The 13,683-nt window shown below is 41.8% G+C and overlaps 1 protein-coding gene across 13 annotated transcripts in view; it reads right to left on the bottom strand.

Annotated features, from left to right (window-relative positions):
- The window catches only part of LOC142221528 (synaptic vesicle glycoprotein 2B-like), a 935,546-nt gene that overhangs the window by 422,010 nt on the left and 499,853 nt on the right, over positions 1-13,683 (bottom strand). The window lies entirely within an intron of this gene.

Below are 13,683 nucleotides of genomic sequence, written 5' to 3'. Positions count from 1 at the left end.
CGTAAAAGTTATAAAATGTGTTTTGTATTTAAGCAAACAATACTATTTATATATCTATATATAACATATAACATTAATTAAATTCACTTCAATTAACGACGAAGTTATTATTGGAGCGCATGTCATGATTGATTTTGGTCTATCTGGATATGAAGCGTCGTGTACTGACATGGTGCGATACCGAAATAGCGGTAAACGTGGGATACGGTGAGGATATTCCTATCAGACGTTTGACAACGAGCCAGAAAGAGTCAATACCACCGAATACCGAAGTAATTATATGGGTTTCTATGAATGGAGCTTGTGAAGTCGGCCAATTGTGGCTTTTTGAACAAGAAGAAAAAAAACAACAACAACATCTTGATAGCAAATGCCCTGGTAACAACGAATGAATAGAGATTGATACCAATTCGTGTATTGACGAATTGACATTTGCAAATGTACTCCTACCGAAGCAATAGTCAACTTGGAAAGCAAATCGCGAAAGACACATGATGAAGCGAAGAAACATCTGGAATGTTATTTCGAAGCTTGGACACGACATCTATCACCCTCCAAGAAAAATAAAGCCAAGCAATTGTTATGGAAAAATGCCTCAGCCTTTGTCATTGAGAAAAAAATCAAGGGAGAACATCTGTGCTGAAGCATGAAATAAATACTACAGAAAAAAGACCCATAAAACAGGAGCCACGAAGAGTTTCTCTAGAAAAACGAGATGAGGTTCAAAAGCTCTTTAAGAAAATGGCGGAAAGTGGTGTAATCGTGCCATCATCAAGTCCTTGGTGCTCTCCAGTTGTACTAGTCAAAAAGAAAGATGGAAGCATCCGATTTTGCGTGGACTACAGAAAGTTAAATGACGTCACCAGTTATCCACTTCCACGCATTGATGACACGTTGGACACACTAGCTGGAACAACATGGTTTTCCACGCTTGAAATGCAGAGTGGCTATTGGCAAGTACAGATTGGCGAAGAAGACAAAGCGAAAACAGCCTTTGGCGTTAACGGCGCAAAGAAGTGTTCCCTTTTCCAAGGGGAAGTTAAGTACTTGGGTCATCATGTGAGAACAGAGGGCATATCCACCGATGAAGACGAAATAAATGCTGTGAGAAATTGGCCACGTCCACGAAATCTCCATGACTTGCGCAGCTTCCTTGGTTTATGCACGTACTACAGGCGATACGAACCAAATTTCGCCAGCATCGCCGCCCAAACAGGATGCTCGCAGGGAAAAACTTTGGCTGCAATGAAGAGGTGATCGCCGAAACTGAGGCCTATTTTGAGGCAAAACCGAAGGAGTACTACCAAAATTGTATCAAAAAATTGGAAGGTCATTTTGGTAGTACTCCTTCGCTTTTACCTCAAAATAGGCCTCAGTTTCGGCGATCACCTCTTCATTGCAGCCAAAGATTTTCCCTGCGAGCGTCCTTTTGAGGTCTGAGAACAAGAAAAAGTCACTGGGGGCCAGATCTGGAGAATACGGTGGGTGGGGAAGCAATTCGAAGCCCAATTCATGAATGTTTGCCATCGTTCTCAATGACTTGTGGCACGGTGTGTTGTCTTGGTGGAACAACACTTGTTTTTCTTCATATGGGGCCGGTTTGCCGCGATTTCGACCTTCAAACGCTCCAATAACGCCATATAATAGTCACTGTTGATGGTTTTTCCATTCTCAAGATAATCGATAAAAATTATTCCATGCGCATCCCAAAAAACAGAGGCCATTACTTTGCCAGCGGACTTTTGAGTCTTTCCACGCTTCGGAGACGGTTTACCGGTCGCTGTCCACTCAGCCACCGCTCAGAATCATCAACACGTTGTTGTTTTTGGTCAAATGTGAGCTTGCGCGACACCCATTTTGCACAGAGCTTCCGCATATCCAAATATTGATGAATGATATGACCAACACATTCCTTTGATATCTTTAAGGCCTCTGCTATCTCGATCAACTTCATTTTACGGTCATTCAAAATCATTTTGCGCATTTTTTTAATGTTTTCGTCGGTAACCACCTCTTTCGGGCGTCTACTGCGTTCACCGTCCTCCGTGCTCATTTCACCGCGCTTGAATTTTGCATACCAATCAATTATTGTTGATTTCCCTGGGGCGGAGTCCGGAAACTCATTATCAAGCCAAGTTTTTGCTTCCACCGTATTTTTTCTCTTCAGAAAACAGTATTTTATCAAAACAAACAAAAAAAGAAAATTTTTTCAAATTCCTTTTTTCACAATAAGAAAAGTCAAAACTATCAATTAGTTATATATATATATATATATATATATATATATATATATATATATATATATATATATATATATATATATATATATATATATATATATATATATATATATATATATATATATATATATATATATATATATATATATATATATATATATATATATATATATATATATATATAATGACAGTCTCAACGGCTTGGTGCACATGACATTGGGAGCCGTTTGCTAACGTGACACTATCCTCATATGATACACGGCGGCTACCTTTTCTTATGGCTTCGGCGAAGTTTTCGCTGATGAAGCACGTCTTGGCTCCTGTGTCTATCGTGGCATCCACCAAACGTCCCCCAAACTTAACTCTGCCAACTAATTTGGAGGGTTCTATGTGGATCGATGTTACTGGTTGCGTGGGCTAGTAGGATGTGAGGGGCCCGTTTCCCCGCGCCTGTCGCGGGCCCGTCTGTCGTTTCCCGGCCGCCGACGGCAGCATTGAACCTTTTTTACTCCTAGGCGGCCGCAATCCCTGCAGAAAAGCACAGGTGCATTCTGACCGCGTGACACAGGGTGGCCACCCGTCCGCATCTTGGACATGCATTACTTGGATCGATACGTTCCATTAGCCCTTCCGGATCTGTATCCTGTTCGATCCTTCGGTGTTGTTCCCACGCTGGAGCCATTATGGGTGGAATGCTTTCCAAATCCCCGGCCATTTCCAGAAGTTCTCGCAAGTTGATGAAATCTCTACGTCGGATATACCGTAGGTATTCGGGGAGGGCGTTTCGGAATATACGTTCAACCTTTTTTTCCTCGGAGTAAGTGCTATGTCGCATGTGATTTTGCGTGTGCAAGCATAGCATTTGAAAGTCTCCCCTGTTTTTTTTTTTCTTTACCGGATCTCATCTTCCAAGTGATCAAAATACCGGGTGGGAAGGAAGAATCGCAAAAATTCTTCTTTGAAAACTCGCCACGACTTCCTAGTGGTGAAGTTGTTCCGGTACCACACCAATGCTTTGCCTTCCAATACCTCTGGCATTATCCTAGGATCCATATCCACCTCGACTTCGTACATCTGGGACAATTCCTCAACTCGTTCGATGAATTCCATAGGTTCGCGTTCGCGTTGTATTTGATTCCCCATTTCCGGACCTGATCAGCCACTGCTCGCCAATCCTGCGTGGCTGTCGGATAAGGACGAGCCGCGTTATGTTGGCTGTCATCCCTTTGACAACTCGGCTACCCAGTCAGCTCGCTCTTTCTTGTTTCCGTGGTGGTCGTATCATTCATGCTGGTCTGGGTCTCGGTAACCACAATTCTCATCGGAGCGTTAGGATTTGGTGACTTCTTCCCCGTGAGGTCATGCTCTTCCTGGATTTTCAGCAGCTTCTCTAATGTCTCTTTCTCATGTTCAGTGCCAAGGAAATGGGCAAGCCTCTTTCGGAGTTCTTCCACGTTACCCGTTATGTCCAACTGGAATTCTGTTAGGTAGTTAACAAGGTCTTCCCGACGCAGCGTGTACGCCCAGCCGGCACGCAACGCACCAGGAATGTTGCTCGTCGCCCTCGCAGCTGTCAACACTAACTTCTCGCACCAAACCTAGCTCGCTTCCAAAGTCCCTGTTCGGGCGCCACTTTAACGACGAGTTTTACCTCCTTCGGCTGAGGTAAGCTCACGGGGCCAGGTGACGTCACAGAAAGATTCGGTTTTGTGGACAATGAAGAGCGAGAAGGCAGATCTTATGATTTTGCAGAGGAAATAGCGTTTATTGGATTATGAATATGTACAAGGGAGTTGGTAAAAAATTAAAACTATTTGATGTCAGCGGGTTGGACCGTTTGACCCAGTGGTCCTCAAACTTGATGATCGGCTGATATATCGCCGATGTCTTGCGGTCGGGCTGTGGATCGTACGGCTTCGAGTCCAGAGTGGCTAATCTCCTCAAGGAAAAGACAAGGTTAGGCGCGGGATCGAGGAAGATCTAGGCACGGGATCACGACTGGAGAGATAACTCTCCTCCAGTATGAGAACGGGAACGTGTAGGTTAAGGGATTCGGCAGAAACCTCGCAACTACTCTAAGAGGGCGGGGAAAAAAGGAAGACTTACGACTAGAGAGACAGCTCTCCTCCAGTGTAAGAAGGGTAAAAATGTGAGGAAAAGGATAGTAGCAAAGACTAACGGCTAGGAGGGGGAAAGAATGGCAAGGTAGACTTGCGACTAGAGAGATAATTCTCCTCCAGTGTAAGAAGAGAAAGGAGGGCTTACAACTAGAGATACAGCTCTCCTCCAATGTAAGTGGGGGAAAAAGGGAGGAAAAGGATGGTAGCAGAGACTACGGGCTAGGAGGGGGGAAAGGCAAGGAGGACTTACGACTAGAGAGACAGCTCTCCTCCTGTGTAAGAAGGGTAAAAATGTGAGGAAAAAGATGGTAGCAAAGACTAGGAGGGGGAAAGAATGGCAAGGTAGACTAACGACTAGAGAGATAACTCTCCTCCAGTGTAAGAAGGGAAAGGAGGGCTTACGACTAGAGATACAGCTCTGATCAGGTCCGGAAATGGGGAATCAAATACAAAGGCGAACGCGAACCTATCATCGAGCGAGTGGAGGAATTGTCCCAGATGTACGAAGTCGACGTGGATATGGTTCCTAGGATGATGCCAGAGGTATAAGAAGGCAAATCATTGGTGTGGCACCGGAACAACTTCACCACTGGGAAGTCGTGTTTTCAAAGAAGAATTTTTGCGATTCTTCCTTCCCACCCGGTATTTTGAACACTTGGAAGATGAGATCCGGAAAGGAAAACAGAAACCAGGGGAGACTTTCAAATGCTATGCTTGCACACGCAAAATCACATGCGACATAGCACTTACTCCAAGAAAAAAAAGTTGAATGTATATTCCGAAACGCCCTCCCCGAATACCTACGGTATATCCGACGTAGAGATTTCATCAACTTGCGAGAACTTCTGGAAATGGCCGGGGATTTGGAAAGCCTTCCGCCCATAATGGCTCCAGCGAGGGAACAACACCGAAGGATCGACCAGGATACAGATCCGGAAGGGCTAATGGAACCAATCGATCCAAGTAATGCATGTCCAAGATGCGAACAGGGTGGCCACCCTGTGTCACGCTGTCAGAATACACCTGTGCTTTTCTGCTGGGATTGCGGCCGCCTAGTAGTAAAAACGGTTCAATGCTGCCGTCGGCGGCCGGGAAACGCCAGACGGGCCCGCGACAGGCGAGGGGAAACGGGCCCCTCACATCATACTAGCTCACGCAATTTACGCAATTAGTTGCCAGAGTTAAGTTTGGGGGACGTTTGGTGGATGCCACCATCGACACAGGAGCCACGACGTGCTTCATCAGCGAAAACTTCGCCGAAGCCATAGGAGAAGGTAGCCGCCGTGTATCATATGAGGCTAGTGTCACGTTAGCAAACGGCTGACAATGTCATGTGCACCAAGCCGTTGAGACTATCATTAAACTTGGAAATCGGCATATCCCCGTGAGATTGTTGGTGTTACCGGAGGCTACGGAAGACCTGCTTCTGGGTCTAGATTTTTTAGCAGCGGGTGGAGCGCAGCTCACCTTAGCCGGACTCTCCTGCTCTTTTATTGCCTCTATCGGGTTGAACTCCAATGCCGAATATCTTCGTCATGCCGGCACCGGAAGTGGGAACCCCGGGTCGTCCGAAGGAGGCTGCTACCTTCCACAGGACCATACTTCGCATTACCCCCCGGCTCCAGAGGCAGAGGCACCACCGCGGCAAATGGAAGAAACTGATCACCCTGATGATCAGGAAAACATCGCTGGCCATCGTGTGGTAACAACACCACACAGCCGAGCAATCAATGAATAAAGAAAGAAAAGCGAAATCCACGTCACCCAAAAAAGACACGAAACCGGGAAGGGCCGACCATCGTCAGGAAAAGAGAGCCGAAAGATGGCAGATGCAGCAAGCCCGTTTAGCGGAAAAGGAAGTAGCTATGAAACCTTGCAGCGTTGTTGTCACCCGTCTGCCTACGCCATCCCAAACACGTATGCCTTCGCCTAGACACCCTGGTATGAATACCGATGAAGTGATTTGCATCTCGTCAGATGAAGTCGAAAATTCCGAAGACCCCTACACCGATCGTGCCAGACAACACTGTGGAAGCCCCGTCGGCCTCTCTCTGGTGCAGCGGTCCGTGACGAATCGCGAACGAAGCGATTTCCTTCCTTACGGACGAGATATTGCTAGACGAGGAAATAAGCACATTCCATTCTCCCCGTAATCGTTGGCCGAAGAGGACAGGTCATCGTCACTATCCCTGGGCGAACTTAGGCTGCTTCGGAAGAGGAGGGCAGTGTGACGCCGAAAGTCACGAAGATCGTTTTCGACCCCACATGTTTCTCTGGTCCTTCTTTCATATAAATTTGAATTTGCTACCTTTTTTTGTTTATATATTATGGTAGGAATTTGAATTGTTTTATGTAGATATTCTTAATGAATTAAAGTTTTGTTAAATTGAATTAAAAACTGATGAATTAAATTTTAAGTTAGAACCGTACAATCTAGAGTAAGTAATTAAAGTAAACTAGTTGCCGTTATAACATAACAGGTGACCATCACATATTACGCATGCTAGTGAACAGTATAAAAGGGCAGGCAGTGCGTGAGATCGAGGTCAGTTAGGCGACAGCAATCAAGGAGGCAGCATCAGAATACTCACTGTTCTGTGTGTAGTATATTAGCAATTATTACAGACCGTATATAGTAGTCTAGTCTAGAGGAGAGTTGTCTCTCTAGTCGTAAGTACACCTTGTCTTTTTCCCCATCTTAGCCGTTAGTCTTTGCCACGATCATTTCCCTCCCTTTTCCCTCCTCTTACATTAGAGGAGAGCTGTCTCTCTAGTCATCAGCCGCCCTTTCCCTCCTTTTCCCCTTCTTACACTGGAGGAGAGTTGTCTCTCTTGTCGTAAGTTTTCCTTGCCTTTACCCCTCCTAGCCCTTAGTCTTTGCTACCATCCTTTCCCTCCCTTTTCCACCACTTACACTGGAGGAGAGTTGTCTCTCTAGTCGTAAGTCCTCCTTGCATTTCCCCCCCTCCTAGCCCGTAGTCTCTGCTACCATCCTTTGCCTAACTTCCCCCCTCACATTGGAGGAGAGCTGTCTCTCTAGTCGCAAGCCTTCTTTTCCCTTCTTTTTCCTCTTCTTACACTGGAGGAGAGTTATCTCTCTAGTCGTAAGTCTACCTTGCCATTCTTTCCCCCTCCTAGCCGTTAGTCTTTGCTACCATCCTTTCCATCACATTTTTACCCTTCTTACATTGGAGGAGAGCTGTCACTCTAGTCGTAAGCCTTCCTTTCCCTCCCTTTTTCCCTTTCTTATACTGGAGGAGAGTTATCTCTCCAGTCGTGATCCCGTGCCTAGATCTTCCTCGATCCCGTGCCTAACCTTGCCTTTTCATTGAGGAGATTAGCCACTCTGGACCCGAAGCCGTGTGATCAACAGCGCGACAGCAAGACATCGCCGAAATATCTACCGACCATCAAGTTTGAGGGCCGCTGGGTCTCATTAGTGTTTGACGGTCCAACCCGCTGACATAAAATAGTTTTAGTTTTTTTTCCATCTCCCTTGTACATGTTCATAATCCAATAAACGCTATTTCCTCTACAAAATCATAAGATCTGCCTTCTCGCTCTTCATTGTCCGCAAAACCGAATCTTTCTGTGACGTCACCCGGCCCCGTGAGCTTACCTCAGCCTAAGGAGGGAAAATCCGTCGTTACATCATCTAAAATAACTTTTATGTTCATCTCCTGTCCTGGCATATCCTATTCCTGGTGAAAAATTTGTTTTGGATACAGATGCTAGCGCGTTCGGACTTGGAGGAGTGTTGTCCCAACAGATAGATGGTAAAGAGAAGGTAATCGGATACTTCAGCCGAAGGTTGTCCAAATCCGGGAAGAACTATTGCGTAACGAGAAGAGAGCTGCTAGCTGTCGTAGAGAGCGTAAAACATTACGATGAGTCCTTGGCCGGGACGAAAGCGCTACAGGAAACGCCACTTAGGGGCCTTAACGGCATATCTGGATTTGAGTTTTCTATTTTCTGAGAAATTTTTCTTTCTTAATGATAGGTTTTTTTAATTTTGTTTTTTTTTCCATTTTTAAATATTCACTGAGTAGGGATTCGCAACCATGATTTTAGATTTTCACCTTCCATTCCGGGAAACCGAAAAAAGTAAAAGTAGAAATTGTTTTTTGAAGAATTTTTTGAAAAGGAAAAGTTATTTAATTTTTAAAAAAAGAATTTTTGTGATTTGTTGAGAATTTTTAAATATAATTTTCTAATAATTTTTTATTTTTAATAATTCGTAATAATTTTTAAAGATCTTGTTAATTTTTGGAGATTTTTTTACATTTGGAGAGAAAAATTTTTAAGTTTTAATTTTTCATGAAAATCCCTAAACTAAAAACCATCCCTCCCATCCCGTAGTACTACTAAAAACAAGACATTAGCATTTTTCCCAAACAATGAAAAAGTGAAGATGACAAGAATAGCCGAAACTTGATAATTGTTCCAGATTCCAAGGTAAAGGATGTTTTGACGGAATTCCACAATGGACCCAGTGGAGGTCATTTGGGAATAAATAAAACTGGCGAGAAAGTGAAGCAACGATTTTACAGGTTTGGATGCCAGAAATCAATTGCAGAATGGGTGGCAAACTGCGAGAAGTGCATGATGGCGAAAGGACCAAGACGAAAAAGTAGAGGTCATATTCAAGAGTATAGGCCATTTGAAAGAATAGCAATGGACGTTGCAGGCCCGTTCCCAGTTAGTGATTCTGGAAACCGATATGTCCTTGTGTCATGGACTACTTCAGCAAGTGGCCAAAAGTTTATGCCATTCCACACCAAGCCGTCCGAGATACACTCAGATCAAGGAAGAATTTTTGAATCGGTCATATTCAAAGATATGTGTGACTCCCTTGGTATCAAGAAAACAAGGACTACGCCATTGCATCCACAGTCTGATGGCATGGTAGAAAGGTTTAATCGCACTCTGGAAGAACATCTTCGAAAGGTGGTGGACAACGAGACTGGGACGATCATATACCAAAGTTTTTGCTGTCGTATAGATCAGCCATACATGATTCTACGTCACGAACACCCGCCATGGTCCTATTCGGAACGGAATTGAAGTTGCCCGGAGATTTGATATTCGGCGCTACACCCAATGAGCTCGCCATGGAAGAAACCAGTAACGACATACCAAACACATTTGGTAAAGTTCACGAATCAGTGCGAAACAAAATAAAAATGGTCAGCAACAGGATGAAGGCGAGATATGATCGTGCAGCGAACACTGAGGGCTTTAAAGAAGGACAACTGGTTATTCAACCCGCAACGAAAGAAAGGATTATGTCCTAAACTACAAACGCAGTGGGAAGGCCCATATAAAGTCATCAAGAAGATCAATGATGTTGTATACCGCATTCAAAAGGACGACAGCCCAAGGTCAAAGATGAAAGTTGTTCACCTGGAAAGTTTGGCTCCTCACGGAACGGATTCTGTGCCTATTCGGGACGAACAGGCTTAAGCGGGAGGCAGTGTTACGAATTAGATATTTCTAGATTTAAGTTTATTTAAATTAGTTTCCGTTAATTTAAAATTTCAAATTGTAACGATTAGATTACGTTATCACTTGTCAAAATCATCTCTTTATTTTCCAGTACTTTCCAAAACATCTTTTGTGTTCTTAGTTTCTCAATCGTTCATTGTATAGTAACCCCTTTTTTTGTTATTTTTATTGCTTATTGTTATTGTGGTATTAATATGAGCATAAACATCTGCAGATAAATTACGAGATACTTGATGGCTGAGCAAATCAGATATGCATGTGCGACATATGCCAGATCCTAGTAGAATAGTCTAGTTGGTTGTAGGCAAGACTATGAAGATAACTAGTTGAACATGTGCTAGATAAATATGGGCGACATCTAGATTGTATACTGCTCTAGAAAGTTGTAGGCAAAACTATGAGCGACAAAGTGATTTAGATAGTTATAGGCAAGATTAGCCAGAATGTTCGAATTCGTCAAATCTCGGTATATAAACCCCTGACAGAGGGAGCTGTCAAGTCAGTCGTAAGCTAAAATTCATACAGTACACATCGTAGAGCAAATAAATGAAGCCTATGTGTCCCAAACATTTAATGCTAGTTTAGGAATATTACATTTTTCACTTAAATATATTGTGTTTAAAAATTGTGCCCGAAACACATTTTTTATATCGGAACATATGAAAAACATATTTTTCTAACAGTGTTCATATACGAAATATGTGACATACATACATACATATCTATGGAAAGTGTTGCTCTGTACAGAATTGAGAAATACTTGTTGTACCACGTGAAATGAACAATAAAAATTTAAGTACTCTTTCTTATGTACTTACATTTTTATTGTTCCTTTTTTCGGAACACATATTGCTTCGGCTAAAATGAAGTTGATCGAGATAGCAGAGGCCTTAAAGATATCAAAGGAACGTGTTGGTCATATCAAGCCCAATTCATGAATTTTTGCCATCGTTCTCAATGACTTGTGGCACGGTGCGTTGCCTTGGTGGAACGCCAATAACGCCATATAATAGTCACTTCTCAAGATAATCGATAAAAATTATTCCATGCGCATCCCAGAAACAGAGGCCATTACTTTGCCAACGGACTTTTGAGTCTTTCCACGCTTCGGAGACGGTTCACCGGTCGCTGTCCACTCAGCCGACTGTCGATTGGACTCAGGAGTGTAGCGATGGAGCCATGTTTCATCTATTGTCACTTATCGACGGAAAAACTCGGGTGTATTACGAGTTAACAGCTGCAAACACCGCTCAGAATCATCCACACGTTGATGTTTTTGGTCAAATGTGAGCTTGCGCGACACCCATTTTGCACAGAGCTTCCGCATATCCAAATATTGATGAATGATATGACCAACACATTCCTTTGATATCTTTAAGGCCTCTGCTATTTCGATCAACTTCATTTTACGGTCATTCAAAATCATTTTGCGCATTTTTTTAATGTTTTCGTCGGTAACCACCTCTTTCGGGCGTCCACTGCGTTCACCGTCCTCCGTGCTCATTTCACCACGCTTGAATTTTACATACCAATTAATTATTGTTGATTTCCCTGGGGCATAGTCCGGAAACTCATTATCAAGCCAAGTTTTTGCTTTCACCGTATTTTTTCTCTTCAGGAAACAGTATTTTATCAAAACACGAAATTCCGTTTTTTCACAATAACAAAAGTTGCTTCACAAAAGACGCTCTATCTCACAAACTAATTGACTTAAGCTACGGTCAGATTAGTCAAATATTTGACACGAATTTGTTTGATCGAATTTGTTTCAAACAGAATCTGTTTGACACAAAGTTTTATTTGCTGTCACACTGCGTTCAAATATTTGACAGTTTTTATTTGATCAAACACGTTCAAATAAAAGTTAGGGAAAACATGTTTGACCTGTGTTCACACAATGGCAAATATTTTCTTGCAACAAAAGTTTGATCAAACCATCAAAATGGATAATTTTGTTTGACCAAATGTTTTTGAGCACTGTGACATAAATAAAGCTAGTTAATGGGGAATAAGGCGGAACTAATTAAAATATCGATATCCAAGTGTACATTAAGAAAAATTACAATGAAATTAAATAAATACTTTATTCCAATAAAAAATAAAAAAAAACTTTTGCCTTTTGCATACCTTGAATGCTAATTCCACTATCTGACCAAAATGACACTTAACTCGGAGTGAAATTTTGACCTCCAGTGGTCATATGAATCTAAATCGGGAGAAAGATATGAGTGCTATATAAATCTGAATCGATTTCAGTCAAATTTATCACACTTCTATTAATTGTATTCCTTCCCCAAAATTTGAAGCATATAAGAATAATAATATCGGGTGAAATATATATGTGGGAGAAATATCTAAATCTGAACTGATTTCTTCCAAAACACACTTGTGCAAAATTTCAAATATATTGGATTTAACCTGTGACCTAGACTTTAATTACAAAAATGTGTTCACAGACAATCGGACATGGTTAGATCGGCTCAGATTCCGACACTGAGCAATATTGTAAGAGACTCTTCTCCTTCCATATGCACTAATTTATAATACCCTGTTTGTCGCAGGGTGTAAAAAAATAAAAATATTTTTTTACAACACAGTGGTAAATATTAAACTGCACAAATTGTAGAGGTGTGCAATATTTTACTCATGGTCACGAACATCTAAGACGAAAGATTTTTACTCACGCACGATATTTTTGGTACGAGTCACTTTCACGAACCCTCACTCAGGCAAATCTTTTAAAGGCTCACGTCCGCACACCCACAAGTGTAAAAATTTTATTCACGCATACTCACGATCAGAAATGTCGTTATTTACGAAATCTCTGTAAAATCACATACTCGTGGCTCAAGAAAATTCTCTCGACTTAGAAATTATCGCCTCACTAAAGAAAATAATAGACGTTATTAGTTTTATGGTCAATCCTATTCTTGCCAGAATAATTTAGCTGGTGAATCTGGCTGACAACGTAAGCATTGAAATCGAGATTGTTTCTAAGCTTTTAATATCATATGTGTGGCTAAAATTGTTAGCGAATTCAATTGGTAAGCGTGAGTGCATTTCTTTATTACTCACGCACACTCACAAATAGATTATTTGCGTGACTCACGCTAACGCATGACCTTTAATCACACACACTCAAGCTGTTGCCATAAGCACAATTTACGTAGGTAACAACAATTTTGTGTCACGTACACACCTTAAATAAAATCTGCTCCTGGACGTACAAAATTTCAATCAAATCTCCTATATCAATGAACCGTCAAATATTCACATAAATACTCCTATCACCCACATTTTACCCATATGGGATTGAATCCACGAATCGCTGGGATTGAATCCATAGAGCATAACCATTAATCTTTTATCAAAAACATGCATCTTTTCCATTAAAATAAAACAACTTATATTTTTGTTTGACCGTGTTTGCTCTTGCAAAATTTTTGTAAGATCAAATAAATATTTGGCGGAATGTGAAGCAAATATTTGCCATATGGTGGTCACACTATGATCAAACATGGTAAATATTTATTTGATGTCAAACATCTTTCTTTGCCGAAAATCAGCTGTTCTGTTGTTTGCTTCAAACAAAAGTTTGTTGGTCAGACTATGGCAAAGAAATATTTGACAGTTTTGATCAAATATTTGACTAATCTGACCGTAGCTTTATATATACTTGCTTGCTTATCAAATACCAACTAGTATTTAGCCGAAGCAATATGTGTTCCGAAAAAAGGACCAATAAAAATGTAAGTACTTGAGAAAGGCGACAGCGTAACAAAACAAATAATCTGTCCATCAAAAAACTAATATGGAAT

The sequence above is a fragment of the Haematobia irritans genome, chromosome 1 (assembly GCF_050003625.1).
Source record: "Haematobia irritans isolate KBUSLIRL chromosome 1, ASM5000362v1, whole genome shotgun sequence".
Classification (NCBI taxonomy): domain Eukaryota; kingdom Metazoa; phylum Arthropoda; class Insecta; order Diptera; family Muscidae; genus Haematobia; species Haematobia irritans.
This window is presented reverse-complemented; position numbering and strand designations above follow the sequence as displayed.